Genomic DNA, 27061 nt, shown 5'->3' on the forward strand with positions numbered 1-27061 from the left:
TGCCAGCTGTGTTCGAGTAACTTTTAATAATCAAAAACGGCAGCCTGAACTAAATCAAAGTTAGTGTCGCACAAATCATTCGGAGCATGGGGGAAGTGGGAGAGGTAGGGGGGGTCGGGGGGTGGTGGAAGGGGGGCACGTTCTGAGTGAGTGAAATCAAACAGAACTGAACGTCACCAATTTTGTTCTGCTTTGACTTGAATAATAAGAAAAATAAACTGTTCGAATCTAGGAAGCAAATATGACAGGTCAAAGAAATGCAAATTAAAATGCAACTTGCAAAAAGGAAGTCTATTTTTGAAAGCTTAGTGACTTGGTGCTGCTGGCATTTGGATCTAATTGATTACGTGATGCATGTGCACTGAATGTGCAGGGCCACTTCCTCAGCTGCTTAATCTCATTACATTGCACCCTGTCAGGCTACATGACTCGTGAGTTCTGGCTCAGTAGTGGTGCCCTCGCCTCTGATCATTCAGATGGTCCTGACGAGTGCGGACAACCTTTCACTCCCAGTCCCGGCTCGACATCCAGGTGGGGATTCATGTCCGATGGGAGTGGAGTGTCGACCCCCATCTCGTCCAGTCGATTCCCCTGCCGGGGAAATTGCGGTGTCGGGCGGACGGCCTGTCCAAATAGAAAGGGAAACAACCTAAAGCACAGTCTGCTGGAGGTAAGAGCAATGGAATAAAATGGGTTGCCCGTGAGAGAAGAAGAATGTGGCAACAGGAGTGCTACCTCACTTGGAATGAATTTACACTCGGTGGATTGTGACAGAAAAGCAGTCACCGGCGGTGAATGTAGAAATGGAACAATGTTTGCTCCTGAGTTAAATCCTGATCACAGCAGATAATAAATCTGTCACAGGGCACTATAATTTTTAATGCTTTTAATCTTTTATATTGAAAATCATTTTGGATGCCAGTCAAAGCCGGCAGAAACATAGTGACATGTCTATCTTTACTGGATTTGTCCCAAGACATTTACTTAATTACCCACAATGGCCAGATTTTCATCAGTGAGATGGGGGCTCCAGCAACAAGCCTCAAATTCAACAACCCTGCCTCAGACATTTGTGCTCCACCTCATCCCCCCCCCCCCCCCCCTCCCGACATTCTTTAGCCATCCAGCAACCAATTAGTTGCCGCTCCCTTCAAAAAGACAGAAGCCCACCGTCAGGAGCTGCTGAACAATCGGAGGACCAGCAGCGCAGTAGTCTCAGCAGCGCCACTTGGAGTGATGGCTGCTGCTGGGACTGCACCGGGTGGAAGAGAATGCCATGCAAGTACACTGCCCTCCTATTAGGGTAAGTGGGCTCTGGGGGGCACAGGCCCATCATTGAGCCCCCAGCAGGGTGGGGAGCGGTGATGATGGTTGGTAGCATCATTGCAGCCATGGGGACCCTCTGTGATTCACAGCACCTGAATAGTGGGGCCCCTCTGAACCCCAGGCTGCATGGAGTGTTGGCCACTTAGATGTCGCAATTGGCCTTTGTGTGGGAGGGCTGTCCTCCACCTTCTCTGTCGCTGGCTAAATGGCCTGGCATTGGGAAGATGATGGGCACGCCATCCCTGCCTTCCCTGTGCCTCCCAGTCCATCCCTCGAGGGTGTAAAAATCCAGGCCAATCATTCAAACAGTATGACTAATCCCTCACCTTTCTCCTCGTTGTATCTTGCTCTTCCTTTCTCTACATCTCCTGTTTTGCTTTGGCCTCTCTCGCCTGCCAACTCCTCTTTTTGTTCCTCTCTCTGTGTTTTCTCCTTCATTTCTTTTGGGTGGGAGACCTGAGCCTGGTAAGGCATAGGCTGTCAGGGAAGGAACCACCAATGGCTGCAGACTGTCCCAGGCTAGAGTTTGAGTGACTCCTCGTGGGTCTCTTCCCATTTCTGTTCCTATTGCTTATGCTTCACTTTAAGCTCTTGTCCTCACTGCGTCCCCACCTCCATTACCTTCACATTATCTACTCCCCTTTCAACCACCTCCTGAATCCCATCCGAGCTTCACTAAAAACACTTATCTGATCATTATTACAATATAGTTTGTGCGCAAACTGGCTGCTGCATCTCCTACATTACAACAGTCACTCAAAGTCCTTCCCATCTCTCCCACTTCTCCTCCGACCTTTCCCTTCTTTCTCACTTCCTCCATGTTCCCAACCCCGGCCCTTTGCCCTCCACCCACTCTCAAAGCTGGGCGATAAGAAGCTCTTTCATTCTCATTCTGTTTCTCTCTTCCTCACTCCACCCCCCTCTCCCACAACCAACATTTATGACGTTTCTACAGAGCTAAATCCTACAACAGGGTGTTTGTACTTTACTGCACTGTTTCTTTTGTTGCTCTGTTATGATCTCCGTGGAGCCCAATGACCGAAAAGAACTGAACTTACCGAATGACACCAAACAGAATGACTCCATAGATGTGCAGGTTAGGTGGATTGACCATGCTAAATTGCCCCTCAGTGTCCAAAATGTTAGGTAGGGTTACTGGGTTACGAGGATATGTTGGAGGTGTGGGCTTAAGTAGGGTGCCCTTTCCAAGGGCCTGTGCAGACTCAATGGGCCGAATGGCTTCCTTCTGCACTGTAAATTCTCCGATTCTATGACTCCTCGTGGGGAGGCAGTGGCGTAGTGGTATTGGCGCTGGACTAGTAATCCAGAAACCCAGGATAATGATTTAGGGACCCGGTTCGAATCCCACCATGGCAGGTGATGGAATTTAAACTCAATAAAAAAATCTAATAATGACCATGAAACCATTGCCAATTGTCATAAATGTTCACTAATGTCTTTTAGGGAAGGAAATCTGTTGCCCTTACCCAGTCTGGCCTACATGTGACTCCAGACCCACAGCAAGGTGGTTGATTCCGAACTCAAGGGCAATAAATACTGGAACAGTCTACGACGCCCATGTCCCGTAAACGAATAAAAAGAAGAAATCGACAGACAAGATTTCGCCCAAATCAACATTAATTAAACATTAATGAATAGAAACTATAAATTACACTTTACATAGCCAATATAACAAAGTTAGATCTCATCGTCCCACAGTAAATCTGATCATTAAATGCAGCCCCAAAGTCGTTCACAACTCCTTTTTCAGGTTGAGCACAGGTCCGTTTCTTCACACAGGAATAGATCGTTGAGTTTCCTCTGAACAGCAGCTTCACTTCATCTAAGTTCCATAGATACGGTCATCACTCTGAAGTGGCCACTTCAACAGGACCTCCTTTGTGTGGCCATAAACAATCCTGACTGGGTAGGTTTCCCATCCTAATCCGACCACCCAATAACGCTCTGGGACACAGCATGGCCATGGCTGATAAAATAACAGAAGCAGCAGCAATAACTTTATTTCACCATCGTTGTTGCTGCTAAACTCTGTCTGTAGGTTTCATTTCCTTTCAGCTGCCTTGTACACACACACACACACACACACACACAGCTACACACGGCCTCCTGCTGCCATCTGATCTCTCAGAGCTCTGTGGATTTTTCCCCAATCAGCTGCCATTTCCTTAGCAATGTGAGGACACAGTTTGATTTCCCAGAAGTCTGATATCGCAGCTAGAAATTCAAAGTTACCCAGCACCCCACCGCCTCAGTTAGGGACTGTCTGAAAATATACAGGCTTTAAAATGTTAATTTAAACAAAAGCTTATACACATTTCCCCTCCCATGGTCTTACAAACAGAAAATTTCATCATAGGTATCTCAGCTCCTTTGTAATCCAAATATTCAGTATAATTGCTACCTCTACAAAGATTTTAACCTCGAGCATTTCTCCAGATAACTCTGAAAAACGACTGAACAGGAATTCTAGAAGCTGAGGATGACTATTCAATCAATACAGCAGGTTTAACCATGCAGATGCATCGTGGGAAGCTAAGGAAACAACATGGCGGCATTGCTGCCTCACAGCGCCAGGGACCTGAGTTCAATTCCAACCTTGGGTGACTGTGTCGGAGTTTACACGTTCACCCCATGTCTGTATGGGTTTCCTCTGGGTGCTCCGGTTTCCTCCCAGTGTCCAAAGACGTGCAGGTTAGCTGGATTGGCCATGCTAAAGATTTCCCGTTTAGGTGGGGTTATGGGGATAGGGCGGTGGGCATGGCCAAGGTAGGGTGCACTTTCAGAGGGTTGGTGCAGACTCGATGGGCTGAATGGCCTCCTTCTGCACTGTAGGGATTCTATAATTCTATGCGCTCAGATCTCACAATCTAATTTCAGGTCGCAGCATTCTAATACAAAGAGAAAATATCAGCCTAAACTGATATTGCTCAGCTATTTTGTTGATTTTCTCCGACAATGGAAAAATTGGCCAGGACCCGGATACAATGGATCACAACGATCAGGCCAAATTTCCTGTATGGCCTTGTGCAGACAGAGTGACCATCTGTCCGTCCATCTATCCATCTATCCATCCATCCATCCAGCCATCCATCCAGTCATCCAGCCATCCATCCATGGACATCAATGTAAGAATAGACAGGGCTTAGGGTAGGGGACTCTCTATTTCAGCAGTTTCTACAGCTCTGTTCTCAGTCAAGACCAAGCATTCGATAGCACTTGGACACTTGGTCCCTTTATGTGATCTAACCAAAACCAACAGGATTGGAAAACAGTTGAGGGTCAAGTCAGGGTCAGAGGCCAAGATTCAGCATTCACCCTGAAGGTCAGAAGAGGCATTTCCTCTTCCTGTTTCAAAGTAGTCCTTTTTGCTGAGGCAGCCAGATTGTTTGGAGGGGAGAATTGAAGAAATCTGACCATCCGCTGCTCTCATCTCAGCACCTTCATCAGGAGAGTCCTGCGGATGTGCTGGCATTGGAGAGCCCTTCAGACTACCCCATGATAAGCAACAGTGTCAGCTGTAGTGTTTTCTGCTGGACGCAATCGCAACATAACACCAACACCTCTTTTTGTTTGGGATGTGGGTGTTGCTGGCAAGGCCATCATTTGTTGCCCACACCTAATTGCCCTTGAACTGAGTTCGGCCATTTTAGAGTGTAGTTAAGAGTCAACCACATTGCTGTGGGTCTGGAGTTCCATGTTGGCCAGGCCAGGTAAAGATGGCAGATTTCCTTCCTTTCAGATGATTTTTATTCCACAACAATCAGTGATAGCTGCCATAGTCACCATTACTGAGACTAGCTTTACTCATTAAATTCAAACTCTACCAGCTGGAATGTGGGAGTTGGACCCATGTTTCCAGAACATTAGCATTGTCCTCTGGATTACTGGGCCAATGGCAGACACACCCATTGGGATTGTTTACCCACAGGTTGTCTCAGCCATCAATTCTAAGCCCAAGCATTTGGAAGAAGCTGAGGGCTTCATGTAACAACTTTAACAAAGACATTGAAAGAATAAAAAAGGCTGGATGCATTTAACAAAGTAATTTTCATATCTAGGTTAGTGTAACTGCTCCACGTTGACCTCTGGTGGCCAGATCCTGCAATTACATACAGATTCAAATGTTTTAATGGGAGAATTGATTCAACTAAATGGGAACAAAGTCCCATAGTGAGCGCGTTTAGCCATGTGTTTCCTGGTGCTCGCAGCGCCAAGAAACACATGGCAATAAAACATCACTCGTGTTAAATAAGGGGCCTGAGCGGGGAATGCGTGGCCGTGGCCGCACATAACCCCATTTTGTACACTGAGGAGCTCTGCTCGCCGGAGAGATCAGGTAGAGGAGAAATCCGGAGACATCCGGAGAGGCCCCCTGCCGCGACTCCAACGCCCCCCGCCCCCCCCACAGCCCCAATGCACAGGAGGGTCCCTGCACCCCCAAAACCTTCACAGGGCTCCCGCAGCATAATCAGCAGAACACAAACAATGCCAGCTTGGTAATGTCAACCTGGAACCCTGGCAGTACTCCTGCTAGTGCCAACCTGGAGCCCTAGCAGTGCCCCTGCCAGCACCATCTGGGCACATTGGCAGTGCCACATTGGCAGTGCCAGGATGCCCAGGTGGAACCAGCAATGCCAGAGTACCATGATGCCCAAAAGGCATCTTCACCTGAGGAAGGAGCTGCGCTCCGAAAGCTCGTGTTTGAATCAAACCTGTTGGACTTTAACCTGGTGTTGTAAGACTTCTTACTGTGCTCACCCCAGTCCAACGCCGGCATCTCCACATCAAAAGGCATGCACCTAGGGGCTTCCGATCCCCTGGGAGACCCCCACAAGTGCCATTCCATCTGGTCCCCCTTGTGTGCAGACCAGCACTGAACTGAATTGCTCTCGCCCGAGGTCTCCATGGTGAAGGAGATAGATCCCATGCCTCGGGTAACTGAGGAAACTGCACATTACCGGCAGCACGGTAGCATGGTGGTTCGCATAAATGCTTCACAGCTCCAGGGTTCCAGGTTCGATTCCCGGCTGGGTCACTGTCTGTGCGGAGTCTGCACGTCCTCCCCGTGTGTGCGTGGGTTTCCTCTGGGTGCTCCGGTTTCCTCCCACAGTCCAAAGATGTGCGGGTTAGGTGGATTGGCCATGCTAAATTGCCCGTAGTGTCCTAAAAGGTAAGGTTGGGGGGGGGGGGGGGGGGGGGGGTTATTGGGTTACAGGTATAGGGTGGATACGTGGGTTTGAGTAGGGTGATCATTGCTCGGCACAACATCGAGGGCCGAAGGGCCTGTTCTGTGCTGTACTGTTCTATGTTCTAAAGTGAGACTTGCTGTCTCCCTGTAATACACCGATTTGCTAAAAAGTGATCCCTCCCACAATGGGCAGGATTTACATTGCAATGTCTCGTGAGATCATGTTAGATCTCAGGAAGCATTGCTAGCCGGGCAGCGCAGCATGGCCATTGAACCACGCCCTGGGATTTATTGATGGAGATTTAGTGACAGGGATATGTCGCAGAGATGCATTCAGTTCGCTGACAACATCACCTACATGTGTCACAGGAGGCAGTTGCAAATGTAATTAGGTGTGGATACACTTAGCATTCAAAACCTCAGAGGAATTGTTTACCTGACAGGGTATCCTGATTTTAACAGCTGGAACCTATTCAGCAAAAACAAAATCGCTCTGGTTGTCACATGTAAATAATTGAAAGGATTTGTGTCCAGATTCTTTCAATGTGAAGCTTTGCAGGATTTGGGCTTTAAGGTGGAGAAATTGTAGTTATGAAGCCTGATGAATTGCTTTTAAATCTATGTTTTAGTAACTGCACTAGTGCTAATATTTCCTACTTCTTGTCCTCAAACTGTTCACCTTGTGAGTAATGTTTTTTGCCCGCTAGTTAGAAAAAAAAGTTTTGTTGAAACAGATTCATCATTAACTTGTTCCATTTAATCTTTAAGATATTCCTGTGCTTAGAAATACGTTTTTGGGACTTCCGGTTGCGGCTATGACTAGCTAAGCCGCACATTTGGAAGCTCCTGCAACAAAGGTGTTTTTGGGCCAATTGGAGGGCCCCAACGGCGCTGAAAAAACGAATCCCGGTGGGGGAAGGTCCCCTGAGGAGAACTAGACCGATTTTATGGTCGGTACCCGGAGTGGAGCGGCAAGAAAAACGGCAGCAGCTCCCCAAAAAAAGCGGGGGAAGAAAATCAAAATGGCGGGCGGCGGTGTATCGGAGGAGTGGAAGAAATGGGCGGAGGAGCAGCAGGCCGCTCTCCTCCGTTTTTTTCACGGAGATGAAAGTGGAACTCTTAGAGTCCATGAACGCGACGGCCACCAGGTTGGTGGGAGCCCAGGCGATCCAAGAGGCGTCGATTAAAGATCTGCAGCAGGAGATGACCGCGAGGGAGGAGGAGGCCACAGTCATCGGGGCAAAGGTGGAGGTGCACGAGGCACTCCACATGAAGTGGCAGAGCCGCTTCGAGGAGCTGGACACTCGGATGAGGAGGAAAAATTTGAGGATCCTGGGCCTGGAAGAAGGCCTGGAGGGGTCGGATCTCCCGGGATATGTGGCGGAGATGTTGAGCTCCCTGATGGGGGAAGGGGCCGGTCCGGCGCCCCTGGAATTGGAAGAGGCATACCGGGTCATGGCCAGGAGGCCTAGGGCAAACGAGCCCCCGAGGGCGGTGCTGGTGCGGTTCCAGCGGCTAAGTGATCGAGAGAAAGTCCTGAGGTGGGCTAAAAGGGAGAAAAGCAGCAAGTGGCAGAACTCGACGGTAAGGGTGTACCAGGACTGGAGTGCGGAGGTGGCAAAGCGGCGGGCCCGGTACAACCGGACAAAGGCGGTGCTACACGCGAAAAAGATCAAATTTGGAATGCTGCAACCGGCGCGCTTGTGGGTCACCTACAAGGACCAACATCATTATTTCGAGTCCCCAGAGGAGGCCTGGACCTTTGTACAAGAGGAAAAGTTGGACACGAACTAAAACCTGGGAGCACCGGCGGTCGTAGCCGCCGGGGGACTCTTGATTGAGCAAGTGGCCCTTTTCTTTTTCAGGCCAGGTCGGAACTGGGTAACAGTCTCGTGGATTGTTTGGGGTGTTTTTTCTCGAACGGTTGACTTTTCTGAATATTTTGAAGGTTTCGAGTTGTTGGGTGTTTCTGTATATTTGTACTGTTGAAATCTCTATTGTGGGTCGTTGGCTTCTTATGGGGTGTTTTTTCCCGTTTCCAATTTCCCTTAGTTATTTACCCCTCTTACCCTTTTTCTTTGGGTGCTTGGGGGGGTTTTTTGTTCTTTTTTTCTTTTCGGGTTATGGTTATCTGCGGTTATTTATACTGTTTGATGGAGGGTGATGGTTGGGCACACTGTTAGTTGATAGTTAGTTAATTATTTTGTTATTTAAGTATGTAGTTAAGTATTTATGTATTTAGTTGCCATTGGGTATTTGTATTTATATCGTTAAGTTGGGGAGACGGGACGGGGGGGAGCGGGTTGATTATGCGGGTCTTTCTCGGGGGTTTTAAGGGGATCTTTCACGGGCGCAGATGGGGTGAACCGGGAGGAGTCGGAATGTGGCAGGAGCAGCCGGGTCAGCGGAGACCAGCTGACTCTCGGGAGTACGATGTGGGGTACATCGCGGCTAGGAGGGGTCCTAGCCAGGGGGGGGGGGGGGGGGGGGGGGGGAGGAAAGGGGGGGGGGCGGGGGGGGGACACCGGGTTGCTGCTGGAAAGACCAGGGACGAGAAGGGGAGAGCCGGGGGGGTGGGGGGGGGGGGGCCATCGCTATGGGAAGCGGGTCAGAAAAGAAGGGATGACCCGGGGCGAGCAAGGGACAAGACATGGCTAATCGACAGGGAGTAGGGACGGGTCGCTCTGCGACCCGATTGATCACGTGGAACGTAAGGGGGCTGAATGGGCCGGTCAAAAGATCAAGGGTCTTCTCACACCTGAAGGGACTGAAGGCCGATGTAGCAATGCTGCAGGAGACTCATTTGAGGGTAGCAGATCAGGTCCGCCTGAGAAGGGGGTGGGTGGGACAGGTGTTCCACTCAGGCTTGGATATCAAGAACCGGGGGGTGGCGATTTTGGTGGGAAAGAGGGTGTCGTTTGTGGCGGCAGAGGTGGTGGCAGACAAGGAGGGCAGGTACGTGATGGTGAGGGGTAGGCTGCAGGGAGAGAATGTGGTACTGGTAAATGTGTATGCCCCGAACTGGGACGACGCGGGTTTTATGAGGCGCCTGCTGGGCCTCATCCCGGGACTGGAGGCAGGGGGCCTGATCATGGGAGGGGACTTTAATACGGTGTTAGACCCTGGGCTGGATAGATCGAGTTCCAGGACGAATAGGAGGCCGGCAGCGGCAGAGGTGTTAAGGGGGTTCATGGAGCAGATGGGAGGGGTAGACCCATGGAGATTTGGTAGGCCTAGGGCGAGGGAGTATTCTTTTTTCTCCCACGTCCACAGAGTGTACTCTAGGATCGATTTTTTCGTATTGAACAGGGGGCTGATACCGAGAGTGCAGGACACGGAGTACTCGGCCATTGCGATATCGGACCATGCACCACATTGGGTGGACGTGGACATGGGGGAGGCGCGGGACCAACGCCCGTTGTGGCGCCTGGATGTAGGGCTGTTGGCGGACGAAGAGGTGTGCAGAAGGGTGAGAACGGGCATTGAGAACTATCTGGGTACGAATGACACAGGTGAGGTGCAGGTGGGGACGGTCTGGGAGGCCTTGAAAGCAGTGATTAGAGGAGAGCTGATCTCCATAAGGGCACACAGAGAGAGGAAGGAGAGGCAGGAAAGGGAGAGGCTAGTGGGGGAGCTCCTAGAAGTAGATAGGAAATATGCGGCGGCGCCAGAGGAGGGGCTATTAAGGGAGCGGCGTAGCTTGCAGGCCAGGTTCGACCTACTGACCACTAGGAAGGCGGAAATGCAGTGGAGAAGGGCGCAGGGTGCGGCGTATGAGTACGGGGAAAAGGCGAGCAGGATGCTGGCACACCAGCTTCGTAAGCGAGATGCAGCCAGAGAGATTGGGGGAGTGAGAGAGAGGGGTGGGGACGTAGTGCAGAAGGGGCAAGAGGTGAATAGGGTCTTTAGGGACTTCTATAGGGAATTGTATAGGTCTGAACCGCCGAAGAGGAGAGGGGGAATGAAGAACTTTCTCGACAAATTGGGGTTCCCAAAGGTACAGGAGGAGCTGGTGGAAGGGTTGGGGGCGCCGATAGAGCTGCAGGAGCTAATTAAAGGGATAGGCCAGATGCAGGCGGGGAAGGCGCCGGGGCCGGATGGGTTCCCGGTGGAGTTTTACAGGAAATTTGTGGACTTGGTGGGTCCAGTGCTGGTGCGAGCCTTCAATGAGGCGCGCGAGGGGGGGGTACTGCCCCCAACAATGTCGCAGGCCCTGATCTCCTTGATTTTGAAGCGGGACAAGGACCCGGTCCAGTGCGGGTCCTACAGGCCCATCTCCCTCCTGAATGTTGACGCCAAGCTGTTAGCAAAGGTCCTGGCAACCAGGATAGAGGACTGTGTGCCAGGGGTAGTCCATGAAGACCAGACGGGGTTCGTGAAGGGACGCCAACTTAACACAAATGTCCGGAGATTGTTAAATGTGATTATGATGCCAGCAGTGGAAGGGGAGGTGGAGATAGTGGTAGCGCTGGACGCGGAGAAGGCATTTGACAGGGTGGAGTGGGAATACTTGTGGGAGACGTTGGAAAGGTTTGGGTTTGGGGAGGGATTTATCAAGTGGGTAAAACTGCTCTATTCAGCTCCGATGGCAAGTGTGGTAACAAACGGGAGGAGGTCAGAATATTTTGGGCTCCATCGAGGTACTAGGCAGGGATGTCCCCTATCTCCCTTACTCTTTGCATTAGCGATTGAGCCGTTGGCGATGGCACTGAGGGGTTCAGGGGGGTGGAGAGGACTGACAAGGGGAGGGGAGGAACATTGGGTCTCGCTCTATGCGGATGATTTGTTGTTGTATGTGGCAGACCCGGAGGGGGGAATGCCGGAGGTAATGGGGATACTAGCGGAGTTCGGGGACTTTTCGGGATATAAGTTAAATCTGGGGAAAAGTGAGGTCTTTGTAATACACCCGGGAGACCAAGGGGAGGGAATTGGGAGGCTCCCCTTCAAAAGAGCAGTTAAAAGTTTTAGGTATTTGGGGGTGCAGGTGGCAAAGAACTGGGGGACCCTCCACAAGTTGAACTTTTCCAGACTGGTGGAACAGATGGAGGAGGAGTTTAAGAGGTGGGACATGGTGCCGCTGTCGCTGGCAGGGAGGGTGCAGTCAGTTAAAATGACGGTCCTCCCGAGGTTCTTGTTTTTGTTCCAGTGTCTGCCCATCTTCCTCCCCAGGGCCTTTTTCAAGAAGGTAACGAGTAGTATCATGGGGTATGTGTGGGCACATGGCACCCCGAGAGTTAGAAGGGTCTTTTTGGAGCGGAGTAGGGATAGTGGAGGGCTGGCGTTACCCAACCTTTCAGGATATTACTGGGCGGCAAATACATCGATGGTACGAAAGTGGATGATGGAAGGGGAGGGGGCAGCCTGGAAGCGCATGGAGAGGGCGTCCTGCGGCAACATAAGCTTAGGGGCACTGGTAACGGCACCATGGCCGCTCCCTCCCACGAGGTATACCACGAGCCCGGTGGTGGCGGCCACCCTCAAGATCTGGGGGCAGTGGAGGCGACACAGGGGGGAAGTGGGAGGTCTGATAGGGGCACCACTAAGAGGGAACCACAGATTTGCGCCGGGAAACACAGGAGGGGGGATTCCAGAGCTGGCAGAGGGCGGGTATTAGACAACTGAGGGACTTGTTTATAGAGGGGAGGTTTGCGAGCCTGGGAGAGCTGGAGGAGAAATTTGGGCTCCCCCCGGGGAACACGTTCAGGTACCTCCAAGTGAAGGCATTTGCCAGACGACAGGTAGCGGGGTTCCCCGCGCTCCCCGACAGGGGGGTGAGTGATAGGGTGCTATCAGGGGTCTGGGTCGGGGAGGGGAAGATCTCGGACATCTATAAGATTATGCAGGAGGTGGAGGAGGTACCAGTAGAGGAGCTGAAAGATAAGTGGGAGTTAGAGCTGGGGGAACAGATAGAGGACGGGACATGGGCAGACGCCCTGGAGAGGGTCAACTCGTCGTCGTCATGTGCGAGACTAAGTCTCATTCAATTTAAGGTACTGCATAGAGCCCACATGACGGGGACAAGGATGAGTCGGTTTTTCGGGGGTGAAGACAGGTGTATTAGATGTTCGGGAAGCCCTGCGAATCATGCACATATGTTTTGGGCATGTCCGGCACTGGAGGAGTTCTGGAAGGGGGTGGCAGGGACGGTGTCGAGAGTGGTGGGGTCCAGGGTCAAGCCAGGATGGGGACTTGCGATCTTCGGGGTTGGGGTGGAACCGGGGGTACAGGAGGCGAGGGAGGCTGGAATATTAGCCTTTGCGTCCTTGGTGGCTCGGAGGAGGATCCTGATTCAGTGGAGGGACGAAAGGCCTCCGAGTGTTAACACCTGGTTAAACGACATGGCAAACTTCATCCAATTGGAAAGGATCAAATTCGCCCTGAGAGGGTCGGTGCAGGGGTTTTCCAGGCGATGGCAACCCTTCCTAGACCTCTTGGATCAGAGATAGAAACTGAGGCCGTGACAGCAGCAACCCGGGAGGGGAGGGGAGGGCGGGAGGGAGGGGGGAGGAGGGGGGGGGGGGGGGGGGGGACAAAGACGAAGGAAGTACGGTAGCGGTGGTGGCACGGGCAAGGCCTGCCCGAGGACGCTGCTAGAAATGATAAGTTGGTCTGACTGTCGGTTCGCCGGCGGGGGGGGGGGGGGGGGAGACGCGCGGGTAGGGGGGGGGGGGGCGCCTTTTTTTTTTTTTTCTCTTTTTCTTGTTAAGTAGGGGGGTTTGACTTTGTTTTGTTATAATTTAAATGTGAATGTAGGGGGGGTTAAAATGTTTGTATTTTGAAAAATTCAATAAAAATTATTTTTAAAAAAAGAAATACGTTTTTGACAGCGCAGTCAGGTTGGGGGAGTGGTCACTTCGGGTCCGTAGTCAGGTCGGTTAGTTAGTTGGTGGTTAGGTCAGGTTGGGTCAGTGGCTAGTGGGATATTGGGCTTGGTGGGCTGTTGGGCCGGGTCTCATCGAGGGGCAGTCAGGTTGGGGGAGTAGTTGGGTCAGGGGATAATCTGGTCAGGGGGAGGATGTCATCGGGTTTGGGAGATAGTTGGGTTGAGGGGGTTGGGAGGTAGCTGGATTGTGAGGGTAGTCGATTTGGGGAGTCCATTGTGGATTTGCTGGATATTCACTGAGTTACACAAGATATTAACCAGCATATCATTCCCAGGGTCACTGTGCAGGTAAGTTCCACGTATCTGTCCCAAGTCTCTGACACTGGGCTTAGTAGTAGAGACACTTGCAGAGGATCTAGAGTTGCAGAAATCAACCCATCAGAATTTTAAACTTCTCAGGCAAAATCTGCACATGTACCTGCTCCAGGACCTCACTGGCTCCTGACGCACAGTAACAAGTTAAGCCCAGATTTTGCTTCACTGAACATAGGGCGATTTGGGACACAGGGTGCTTTCCGAACTGGAAGATGTACAACTGACATGAACTTCTCAGTCCAGCAGCTGCAAGAGAAATGTTGTGAACAAAGGAGACCACTGCATCGATCACACCAAGGTATTCGACCATGTGAACAGGGCCGGTCTATTTCAGCTGTTGAGAGAAAATTGGCTGCCTGCTGAAGCTGCTCAATGTGACCTCCTCTTTCCATGATAACATGATGGATAAGGTCAGCTATGAGGAACACTTTTAACGCAAATGGACAGACTCCCTCACGCCTGTAGAGAGTCTGGTTTCACCATCAACATCAGGAAGGCTAATAGAACATAGAACATAGAATGATACAGCGCAGTACAGGCCCTTCGGCCCTCGATGTTGCACCGACATGGAAAAAAAAAACTAAAGGCCATCTAACCTACACTATGCCCTTATCATCCATATGCTTATCCAATAAACTTTTAAATGCCCTCAATGTTGGCGAGTTCACTACTGTTGCAGGTAGGGCATTCCACGGCCTCACCACTCTTTGCGTAAAAAACCCACCTCTGACCTCTGTCCTATATCTATTACCCCTCAATTTAAGGCTATGTCCCCTCGTGCTAGCCACCTCCATCCGTGGGAGAAGGCGCTCGCTGTCCACCCTATCTAACCCTCTGATCATTTTGTATGCCTCTATTAAGTTACCTCTTAACCTTCTTCTCTCTAACGAAAACAACCTCAAGTCCATCCGCCTTTCCTCATAAGATTTTCCCTCCATACCAGGCAACATCCTGGTAAATCTCCTCTGCACCCGTTCCAAAGCTTCCACGTCCTTCCTATAATGAGGCGACCAGAACTATACGCAATACTCCAAATGCGGCCGTACTAGAGTTTTGTACAACTGCAACATGACCTCATGGCTCCGGAACTCAATCCCTCTACCAATAAAGGCCAACACACCATAGGCCTTCTTCACAACCCTATCAACCTGGGTGGCAACTTTCAGGGATCTATGTACATGGACACCGAGATCCCTCTGCTCATCCACACTACCAAGAATTTTACCATTAGCCAAATATTCCGCATTCCTGTTATTCTTTCCAAAGTGAATCACCTCACACTTCTCCACATTAAACTCCATTTGCCACCTCTCAGCCCAGCTCTGCAGCTTATCTATGTCCCTCTGTAACCTGCAACATCCTTCCGCACTGTCTACAACTCCACCGACTTTAGTGTCGTCTGCAAATTTACTCACCCATCCTTCTGCGCCCTCCTCTAGGTCATTTATAAAAATGACAAACAGCAACGGCCCCAGAACAGATCCTTGTGGTACGCCACTCGTAACTGAACTCCATTCTGAACATTTCCCATCAACTACCACTCTCTGTCTTCTTTCAACTAGCCAATTTCTGATCCACATCTCTAAATCACCCTCAATCCCCAGCCTCCGTATTTTCTGCAATAGCCGACCGTGGGGAACCTTATCAAACGCTTTACTGAAATCCATATACACCACATCAACTGCTCTACCCTCATCTACCTGTTCAGTCACCTTCTCGAAGAACTCGATAAGGTTTGTGAGGCATGACTTACCCTTCACAAAACCATGCTGACTATCCCTAATCATATTATTCCTATCTAGATGATTATAAATCGTATCTTTTATAATCCTCTCCAAGACTTTACCCACCACAGACGTTAGGCTCACCGGCCTATAGTTACCGGGGTTATCTCTACTCCCCTTCTTGAACAAAGGGACCACATTTGCTATCCTCCAGTCCTCTGGTACTATTCCTGTAGCCAATGATGACCTAAAAATCAAAGCCAATGGCTCAGCAATCTCTTCCCTGGCTTCCCAGAGAATCCTAGGATAAATCCCATCAGGCCCCGGGGACTTATCTATTTTCACCTTGTCCAGAATTGCCAACACTTCTTCCCTACGCACCTCAATGCCATCTATTCTAATAGCCTGGGTCTCAGCATTCTCCTCCACAATATCATCTTTTTCCTGAGTGAATACTGACAAAAAGTATTCATTTAGTATCTCGCTTATCTCCTCAGCCTCCACACACAACTTCCCACCACTGTCCTTAACTGACCCTACTCTTACCCTAGTCATTCTTTTATTCCTGACATACCTATAGAAAGCTTTTGGGTTTTCCTTGATCCTACCTGCCAAAGACTTCTCATGTCCCTCCTTGCTCGTCTCAGCTCTCTCTTTAGATCCTTCCTCGCTTCCTTGTAACTATCGAGCGCCCCAACTGAAACTTCACGCCTCATCTTCACATAGGCCTCCTTCTTCCTCTTAACAAGAGATTCCACTTCTTTGGTAAACCACGGTTCCCTCACTCGACCCCTTCCTCCCTGCCTGACTGGTACGTACTTATCAAGAACATGCAATAGCTGTTCCTTGAACAAGCTCCACATATCCAGTGTGCCCAACCCTTGCAGCCTACTTCTCCAACCTGCACATCCTAAGTCATGTCTAATGGCATCATAGTTGCTCTTCCCCCAGCTATAACTCTTGCCCTGCGGGGTATACTTATCCCTTTCCATCACTAACGTAAAGGTCACCGAATTGTGGTCACTGTTTCCAAAGTGCTCACCTACCTCCAGATCTAACACCTGGCCTGGTTCATTACCCAAAACCAAATCCAATGTGGCCTCACCTCTTGTTGGCCTGTCAACATATTGTGTCAGGAAACCCTCCTGCACACATTGTACAAAGAACGGCCCATCTAATGTATTCGAACTATATCTTTTCCAGTCAATATTTGGAAAGTTAAAGTCTCCCATAACAACTACCCTGTTACTTTCGCTCTTTTCCAGAATCATCTTCGCCATCCTTTCCTCTACATCCCTAGAACTATTAGGTGGCCTATAGAAAACTCCCAACAGGGTGACCTCTCCTTTCCTGTTTCTAACCTCAGCCCATACTACCTCGGAAGAAGAGTCCCCATCTAGCATCCTTTCCGCCACCGTAATACTGTCCTTGACTAGCAGTGCCACACCTCCCCCTCTTTTGCCCCCTTCTCTGAGCTTACTAAAACACCTAAACCCCGGAACCTGCAACAACCAAGCTAATGTGATGGTCCGAGATGTCACATAGAAACAGAATTCCTACAGTGCAGAACCACCATCTATCAGCATTGACAAGCTGGAGATTATTGATAGTTTCATATACCTCGGCTCCACAATCACCAGCAATCTGTCACTTGATGCTGAAATCAACACACACGTCGTAAAAGCTGCAGCTGTTATCTCCAAGCTGAGTAAGAGAGTGAAGACCTGACTGAGAACAACAAACTGTGAGCCTACCAAGCCTGTGGTCTCAGTGCACTCATCCACAGTGTGACTTGGACATTAGTAGGCAGGAGCAAAGACTGAACAGTTTCACTGCCTGAGATGTATCCTCAGCATGTCTTGGATGCTGGAGTGTGCTAATTCCATCAGCATACACTCATTGCTTAGCCAACAGCCTCTACGCTGACTCCGCTGTGTTCATCAGGTGGATGATGGCCCTACACCCAGAAACCGTCCGCACGGTCAACTCACCACTGGGTCACGACCTCTTGGTGTCCATGTCTCCACTACAAGGACACCTGCAAGTGAGATCTGAAGATGGCGAACATTGACACTGACAACAGGGAGGCAGTCACAGATGGCCATGACCTCTGGAGGCTGGCAGTTTGGAAGGTATTTGGAAGAGACGAGCAGAAATGAAAAGCTCAGCTGGCCGAGAAAGGTCAGAGAGGAAAAGAGTCCAACAAATCGTGCACCTTCACAGCCCGCTGCCTTCCTCCGCAGAAAATACGGCAGAGAAAGCCAAGTCAGAGTGGGGGCTCCGGAGACACATCAGATGATGGTTTAGAGTAAAGAGGCAGCAGGGAAGCACAGTGGTTAGCACTGTGGCTTCACAGCGCCAGGGTCCCAGGTTCGATTCCTGGCTGGGTCATTGTCTGTGCGGAGTCTGCACGTTCTCCCCGTGTCTGTGTGGGTTTCCACTGGGTGCTCCGGTTTCCTCCCACAACTCCCGAAAGACGTGCTTTTAGGTAATTTGGACATTCTGAATTCACCCTCTGTGTACCCGAACAGGCGCCAGAATGTGGCGACCAGGGGCTTCTCACTGTACCTTCATTCCAATGTAAGCCTACTTGTGACAATAAATATTTCTATTATGAATTACCACAACGCAAACCATTGTCTTACGCGACAGAAGGCTGCCACTTTTTGAGCACACCCAATTTAACATTTGCAAGTTCCACATCTTTTAAGGAATATTCTACTTTTCTATGCTTACAACCAAAACCTCACATTTTCCCACATTCTACTCCAGCTGCCATCTTGTTGCCCACTTACTTCACCTTTGCTGCCTCTCCTCACTGTTTACATTTCCACCTAGCTTTGTATCATCAGCAAACTTCGATACTTTACTCTCCATCCCTTATATATTAATATATATAATATAGACACTAATATAAATTGTAAGCAGGTGAGGGTCCAGCACTGATCCTTACAGCACTCCACTAGTAGCAGCCGACCAAGTTGAAAATGCCTTGTTTATCCCCATTCTTTTTTTTTTCTTATTCCTTAACCAATCTTCCATCCATGCTAATACATTACCCTCAACTCCATGAGCCGATATCTTGCCCATTAACCTTTTTGTGGCACCTTATCAAATGCCTTTTGGAAATCCAGATATACTACAGCTACTGGTTTCCCTTTATCTAGCTGTCTAGTGACATCCACAAAAGGCCCAAATAAATTTGTCAAGCACAATTTCCCTTTCGTAAAACCATGTAACTTTGTCTGATCATACTAAGCGTTTCTAAGTCAGTTAATAAGTCTTCTTTGCTAATAGTTTCCAGCACTTTCCTGATGACTGATAGTCAGCTAACTGGCCTGTAGTTCCCGGTTTTCTCATTATCTCCTTTCTTGAAAAGCCAGTTGACAATGTGCTGGCATCATTCCAGAATCTAGGGAACTTTGGAAAGCCACAGCCACTTCTCTGCTCCATAATCTTGTGTTCTTACTCTAGAATAGCAGGCAGAAGACCACCCAGTATTCTATGTCTTGTCCTTTCAGAACCATTCCACTGCAGGAGGTCACATTGTGCCATAATCAGCCTAAAATCCGCAAATTGGCAAACCACTGGAAATCTTCTGAAGTTGTCAACAGACCTGGCAGCAGCTGTGAGAGAGAAGCCGAGTTGACAGGCAGAGTTTAATTGAGGCCGCCAGAGTGGCGAGGGGTAGGTGAAAATTGGACTGGAGTGCCCACCTCTGATCCTGACATTGGAAAAACTGCCCCAACTAAGTTGGAGGCAAGAAGGGTCCGAAGTGGGTAGCCTGCCCCCTGGCAGAGAAATGTCAATCAGTGAGCCACTTGACACCAATTATAATCGGAGCTCAGCAGAGTTTAGTGATGGCTTCAGCATCCAACTTGGCTTCCCCGAGTCTCCCTTGGCTCCAGAAGCCACTCGGAGCCTTAAAAGTCCACCAGCAACCTCGTTGTGGGGTGGAGGGGGTGGGTGGGGGGGGGGGGGGGGGGGGGGGGGGGGGGGGGGGGGGGGGGGGGGGGGGGGGGGGGTTGCTAAGTGTGCCCTCATTATCTGGCACTCACTTGTGAGGAGGAGGAACAGAGAGTCTGTGCCTGCGTTCACTGGGATTTGTGAATAAAAGTATGCGAAGGAAAGGTTTGACTCCAGATTCCTCCTTTACTTGCAGTGAATGGCCACCCAATTATAACAAAATCACTGGCCGGTAACGCGCCTGAGCCCATTGAAATCGAGTTGGACCTCCCACGCAGCAGCAATGCAGCGCTCCCACTGGTTTTCCAACAGGTGGGCTGTGTGGGGGTCGGAGGTGGGGTGGGGGGGCTGGGGGCGGTGTGCATTGCAGGAACTAAATCCCAGCCAACGTTTCAGGATGGTAGCCCTTCATCAGAACTTAGGGAAGTTAGAAATGTTTTGAACAAAAGAAAAGGGCAGGAAAGGGCATCCTACAGATGCTGCCAGACTTGCTGAGATTTTCCAGCATTTTCCCTTTTGTTTCAGATTCCAGCATCTGCAGTAATTTGCTTTACTCTGCATACCAAGACAATGTGGCGATTAAGGGACTTTCACAGTAACTTCATTGCAGTGTTAACGTAAGCCTACTTATGACAATAATAAAGATTAAGATTATTATGATTAAAATGGCAAAAACTAATGTTTTGAACTCACAAAAGCAGCATCAAAATGCAGTGTCATTTTTGTAAGACAAATAATTCCCCCCACCCAGAGCATTAAAATTATCATTCACTGACAAGAATGTTAAATTTACCTGTGCACTGCGAGCTAATACAACAGCGGAGTGTGCAATGTCATATAGAAATGGAGTTACAAGCAAAATGTGCCAGTTTAGAGATTTGCAGTCCTGACTGTTGATGGTCCAGCAACAACCAGAGGGCTAATTAGATCTCCAAAGACATCAGCCTGGCCTCGAGATGTGGGGAGGAGAGCTCCAAGAATGTTTTTGATGTGACGGATCACGGTCAGCAATTAGGGTGACCCCAATCAGCTTTAGTTTTCAGATTGTTACGAACTACGCGGATGTTAAATGCTAGTGTATCCTCTTCACCTCCCCGATAGGGACTCCTTCCCACTCCATCAACTCGTTATATATATATTTCCGAGACCCTCCCCTCCCCAACCCCCGTTTTTGACATCATCTTATCCTGTACAACCCGGTAAGGACCACCCCTGTCATTGTGTGAACAATTGATAAAGAATATTTGTTAATTAACTTAAAAGAAAGACAAAACACACACATGGCAAGCGTTATAATACACTGTAACACTGAAGTATATTGATGACTATACACTCAGAATTCTACATCCTTTGGTCACCAATTACCAATTTTTACCTGAACTCTGAAACACCCCTTTTTCCAAACAACATCGAATTTAAAGTACCTTTATGCGCTAAATCCAGCAAATAACTAACGTAACCTGGTTAAGGTGGCCACGCTTTGGCAGGAATTCTCCAACCGTCGGGATTCTCGGTTCCCGCCGATGGCACACTGGCGCAGTGGGGGCGGCTTCAATGGTAAACCCCTTTGACAAGCGACGAGAGTAGAGGATCTCGCTGCCAGTGAACGGCGCCCCACCGAGAAACACGCGCTGGGGGGACCGGGAGAATCCAGCCCAGTCTTCAGGTTCAGTGAAGATTGAAAAATTATTGTTTCTTTCAGGAGACTATGATCGGGATCCACTGTTCCATGGCACTAAGATTGCGAATCCCGATCAAGCGGAAAATCACCCGTCGGTCCAAAAACAAGATTGCCGCCAGGTGGCGTCTCCAATCATAGCCGGCTTCCTGCTCCATGCAGGCGGGAATATGCAAACAGCTGATATTCATTCATTAGAATGTGATTAACGGCGGAAGCCAGAATATCTACCCCTCCCCTTCATTATGCTCCAACAACATAGCGGGATCTCCACCTGTCAGGCTATGGTACAAGTTTTGACAGGTGTTATCCTGGCGTGGTGGTTCCAGATGGGAGTCAAGGGGGTTAGCCCATTACTTATTTGCCCCTCTGCCACTGCCAGGGGGTTGAGTGGGCTTAGGCTGTGGGTAAGGGCCTGTCTCCAAAATCCTCCCCTGGATGGGGGGTCCCATATTAGGGCTTCCCCTTCCAGTCCTTGGCAACCGGAAGCTCACTCTTTTTTATTCAGAAAATATTTTACTGAAGCATTTGTAATTTTCCCAGTTTACAGTTTAACACTTTAACATTTCTTGAACAACCGCGTGGGCCGACACATGCAAAAAAAACTAAAAACAACATCCCCTACTACCCTCTGCCCTATTTCCTAATTACCCGCGCACTAAGTTCCCTGTCCTTGTCTTACACTACCATGCCTCCCATTTTTCTCCCCCCACTTTTCCCCTCCCTCTTTACTGCTGACGCTCAATTTTCTTTGAAGAAGTCGATGAACGGCTGCCACCTCTGGGTGAACCCCTGAATTGATCCTCTCAAGGCAAACTTAATCTTTTCCAGCCTGAGAAACCCTGCCATGTCACTGACCCACACTCCTGACTTTGGGGGCTCCGAGTCCCTCCATCCCAGCAAAATCCGTCACTGGGCCACCAGGGAGAAGGCCAGAACATCGGCTTCCCTTCCCCCCCCCTCCCCCTTGGCCTCCGGATCCTCCGATACCCCAAATATTGCCAATTCTGGACTCGGAGTCACGCTCCCTTCCAGGACCTCTGACATAACGTCCGCAAATCCCTGCCAAAATCCCCTCAACTTCAGACACGCCCAGAACCTGCTCATCCGGGCTACTGTCACGTGGGCCCTATGAACCACCTTGAACTGGATCAGGATAAGTCTGGCACAAGACAAGGATGAATTAACTCTCTTCAAAGCCTTTTCCCAGAATTCGATTTCCAACTCTCCTCCCAGCTCCTCTTCCCACTTCCACTTCACCTCCCCGATAGGAACTCCTTCCCACTCCATCAACTCCTTATATATTTCCGAGACCCTCCCCTCCCCAACCCCCGTTTTTGACATCACCTTATCCTGTAGTCCCCTCAGGGGCAGGCGAGGAAAGCTTGGAACCTGCCTCCGAACGAAGTCCCGTACCTGTAGGTACCGACACCTGTTCCCACCCGGCAACTCAAACTTCTCCTCTGATGCCTCAAGGCTCGGGAAACCCTCCTGCATGAAGAGATCCCCAAATCTCCCAATCCCTGTCTGCAGCCACCTCCTAAAGCCCCCATCCAGCTCCCCCCCCCCCCCCCCCCCCCCCCCCCCCCCCCCCCCCCCCGGGAACAAAATGTTGTGAAGATCACTCTTGCCGATTTCAGGAAACCCTCTAAATTATCATCCTGGTCTGACCTGTTTAAACTCTGAAGTGACCTTCTCAGTCTGAACTGCTCTGTCTGACAGCTGATGACCAGATCAGACAGTTTATTATAGATTCAGGCCTGGAGGACTTCCCCTTTCCTCACACCTGCTCCCTCGGCCCAATGCTTGTAAAACTGCTGTGTTTTAAAGTGTCAGAGCCTTCCTAGAAAGCCCACAACACTTGAGAAGCCTTGAAACCCCCTCCACCTCCACTCCACCCACCTCACACCAGAAGTAAAGCTTTCGCCTCTGACTCATTAGCTGAACTGGTCTCATTTCTGACTCACTGAGCTGCCTGTGAGCCCTGCAATTTGGAAAGAAGATGTGTCTGCACTATCTGGGACTCAATGATTTCTAGAACATTTTAATTTATAATCGATGACCTCTATCAATTGTGATGAAAGGGGAATTAATGGAGATAATTCAAAACGAATACAAGCAGACCAAGAAAAAAATGCATGGAAAGATAGGGCTGGCTTGTGTTGATCACATATCTCGTTGATAATTTTAATGCACTCAGTAAGCTCTCAAACAGTTTGTAACAAGGCACTTTACAATCAGGTATGCCAGATGTAAAATATTGAAACGCTGGTATATGTGCTTTGCTCAAAGCCATTGTTTGATGATACTGCATCCCGCACTTTGATGCTTGGCACTTTGTTTGTGGTGGTTGGCTACTGCCTTCTGCTCTCAGGGACAGAGCAAGGAGGTGGGCCCCAAGTCTACCTTAGCCAGGTCAGCAATCAAAACCTGCACGGTTGGTGCTATTCTGTTGGGGATATCTAGCCAGCTGAGCTAATCAGCTCTATTGAGACTGTACTGAACCCCAAAATACAGAGTTAAAAATACTTGTTCACACAGGTATTATCTTTGCCCTGAGAAAGCTAGATGGCTATTGCAGTGGTTCCCAACCTTTCACATGTCACGGCACACCTCCATATTATAAAAGCCGGTTCAGCTCAGTTGGCTGGGCAGCAATGTGTGACACAAAGTGAAGCCACCAGTGTAGGCTTAATTCCCAGATTGCCTGAGGTTATTCATGAAGGCCCTGTCTTCTCAATGGTGCCCCTCACCGGAGGTGTGGTGACCATCTTAAATCACCACCGGTCAACTCTCCCCCTCACAAGGAAAAGCAGCTTATGGTCTCTGGGACGACAGTGACTTAAACGATAAAAGAATTTTGAGACACGTCTCCTATTTTCTCTGCCTTATTCCCTCATTGGGAACTTTGTTTTTAACTGCTCCCTGTCCTTTCTCCTAATTTTGTTTACCTCTTCCACTCTCTTGCTTCTCCCAACCATTTTGAGGTTTCGCTTTTTGTGCAGGCGGGTGGGACCTTTGTCTTCAGCGCCAAGTCGTGTTGCTCATGCACATGGGCCTGACGCATGTGTGGCTGTTTCCCATTCGGCGCATACAGGGGAGGTCCAAGATTCATTGGGTCTCGGAGATGGCACCACAGAGCTGAAGATAAAGGATAGTTTTCGCTTAATTACATGAATTGTGAATCTTTTTAACATAGAACATACAGTGCAGAAGGAGGCCATTCGGCCCATCGAGTCTGCACCGACCCACTTAAGCCCTCACTTCCATCCTATCCCCGTAACCCAATAACCCCTCCTAGCCTTTTTGGACACTAAGGGCAATTTATCATGGCCAATCCACCTAACTTGCACGTCTTTGGACTGTGGGAGGAAACCGGAGCACCCGGAGGAAACCCATGCAGACACGGGGAGAACGTGCAGACTCCGCACCGACAGTGACCCAAGCCAGGAATCGAAACTGGGACCCTGGTTCTGTGAAGCAACTGTGTTATCCACTTGTGCTTCCGTGCTGCCCGAATTTTGAATCTTTTTTCACAGTACATGGCACAGTGGTTGGGAAGCACTGGACTGTAAGAGGCAGTAACCTGATGGATGGGCTCATCAGTGGTAAAGACTGGGCGGCGTGGACAAGTTTGGCCGAAGGGCCTGTTTTCATGCTGTAAATCTCGATGACACTATCAGCATAAACCTTCAGCTCTTCAAAGAGGCAATAATAGAAGATTATTGGTAGGGAGGCAAACACAGCATTGATGATCCATAAGCTGGAGAGAGAGCTGACATCTGGACCGACAAGGACTAATGTATCATGAAATGTCCTGGGCACTTGTCTGTGTTGCAACATGCCTGGCTTGCTGCATGTACTTAAATCTGATCATTTACTCCTTGTTGCAGATATACCACAATGCTGGGAACAGCCAGATCAGCCTCATCTCAAACAATATTCTCCACGGCACGTTTAGAATCGTCATCAACAGCACCTGACCAGGGACATTTTACTGATTTGGTGGAAGACGTCGTGGGTGAGTAACGTTTTTTTAATACACATTTTATTGAAGTATTTTTGGTATTATAACAACAACACAATAAACAATGTACATGAAACTATAAACATAGTGCAAAAGCCGTCTCCCTCCCTTACTGGTCCCACCTATTGTTAACCCCCTATTCTAAGCTAAACTAACCACACCCCCCCTTCTGCTGACGATTAATTTTCCGCAAAGAAGTCGACGAACGGTTGCCGCCTCCGGGTGAACCCTAAAAGTGACCCTTTCAAGGCAAACTTGATTTTCTCCAAACAGAGAAAGCTAGCCATGTCCGATAGCCAAGTCTCCGACTTCGGGGGCTTTGAGTCTCTCCAAGCTAATAGTAGCCGTCTCCGGGCTGTCAGGGAAGCAAAGGCCAGAACGTCTTCCTCTTTCTCCTCCTGGATTCCGGGGTCTTCCGACACCCCGAAAATCGCCACCTCTGGACTCGGCGCCACCCTTGTTTTTAACACCATGAACATGACATCTGCAAACCCCTGCCAAAATCCCCTAAGCTTCGGACATGTCCAGAACATGTGGACATGGTTTGCTGGCCCTCCCACACATTTTGCGCACCTGTCTTCCACCCCAAAGAATCTGCTCATCCGGGCCACTATCATGTGAGCCCGGTGAACGACCTTAAATTATATCAGGCTGAGCCTGGCACATGTTGCGGATGCGTTGACTCTACTCAGCGTGTCCGCCCAGAGACCATCCTCTATCTCTCCTCCCAGCTCCCCCTCCCACTTGCGCTTCAGGTCCTCGGTCTGCGTCTCCTCTGACCCCATAAGTTCCTTGTAAATGTCTGAGATGCTCCCTTCTCCTACCCACCCTCTGGAAACTACCCTGTCCTGAATCCCCCTTAGCAGTAGGAGTGGGAAGGTTTACATAGGAAGTCCCGCACCTGCAGATACCTGAATTTGTTGCCCCTCACCAAGCCAAACTTCTCTTCCAGCGCCCTCATACTCGGAAAGCGCCCCTCTATAAACATATCCCCCATTCTTTCAATCGCTGCTCTCCGCCATATCCGGAACCCCCATCCATAAATCCCGGGGCAAACTGGTGATTATTACAGATTGGGGACCAGACCGATGCTCCCTCTCCTCCATTGTCCCCAGACTCTCGGGCCGCCACCACCACGGGGCTGGTGGAGTACCGTGCCGGCGGGAATGGCAGAGGCACAGTTACCAACGCCCCCAGACTGGTGCGCTTACATGAAGCCGCCTTCATACGCTCCCATGCTGACCCCTCCCCTTCCACCCACTTCCTGATCATGGCTATATTCGCCGTCCAGTAATAGTTACTAAAAGCCTGTCCTCTACCCGACTCCACTCAAGCGTTACATTCCTTACCTGCAGGGTCTTGCGCGCCCAAACAAAGCCAGAGATCACTTTGTTGACCCGTTTAAGAAAGGACCGCGCAATAAAGATCGGGAGACATTGGAACACGAACAGGAATCTTGGGAGGACCGTCATCTTCACCATCTGCACCCTCCCAGCTAATGACAACGGGAGCGCGTCCCATCTCCGAAAATCGTCCTTCATTTGGTCTACTAGTCGGGCCATATTTAATTTATGCAGCCGATCCCATTCCCACACCGCTTGAATGCCTAGGTACCTAAAGCTTCCCCCTACTAATCTAAATGGCAGCTCCCCCAATCGCCTCTCCTGTCCCCTCGCCTGGACCGCAAACATCTCACTTTTCTCCATATTTACCTTATACCCCGAAAACCGGCCAAATTCCCCTAGAACCCTCATGATTTCTTCCATCCCCCCTAATGAGTCCGATACATACAGAAGCAGTTCGTCTGCATAGAGCGAGACTCTGTGCTTCACCACCACCACCCCCCCCCCCCCCCCCCTCCGGACCAGCCCCTTGAGGCTCTCAGAGAAATTGCCAATGGCTCTATAGCTAGCGCGAACAACAGAGACGAGAG

At 49.8% G+C, this 27061-nt stretch overlaps 1 long non-coding RNA gene across 1 annotated transcript in view; it reads left to right on the plus strand.

The window, feature by feature from the left end:
• The first annotated feature begins 438 nt into the window (after positions 1 to 438).
• LOC119963459 overlaps positions 439 to 27061 on the plus strand; it is a 39156-nt gene continuing 12533 nt past the window's right edge. The window contains exons 1-2 of the long non-coding RNA XR_005460110.1: positions 439 to 670; positions 24995 to 25122. This is a non-coding gene — a long non-coding RNA (uncharacterized LOC119963459). The remainder of the gene's footprint in view (positions 671 to 24994; positions 25123 to 27061) is intronic.

This window comes from Scyliorhinus canicula, chromosome 3, assembly GCF_902713615.1.
Source record: "Scyliorhinus canicula chromosome 3, sScyCan1.1, whole genome shotgun sequence".
In the NCBI taxonomy this organism is placed as follows: Eukaryota; Metazoa; Chordata; class Chondrichthyes; order Carcharhiniformes; family Scyliorhinidae; genus Scyliorhinus; species Scyliorhinus canicula.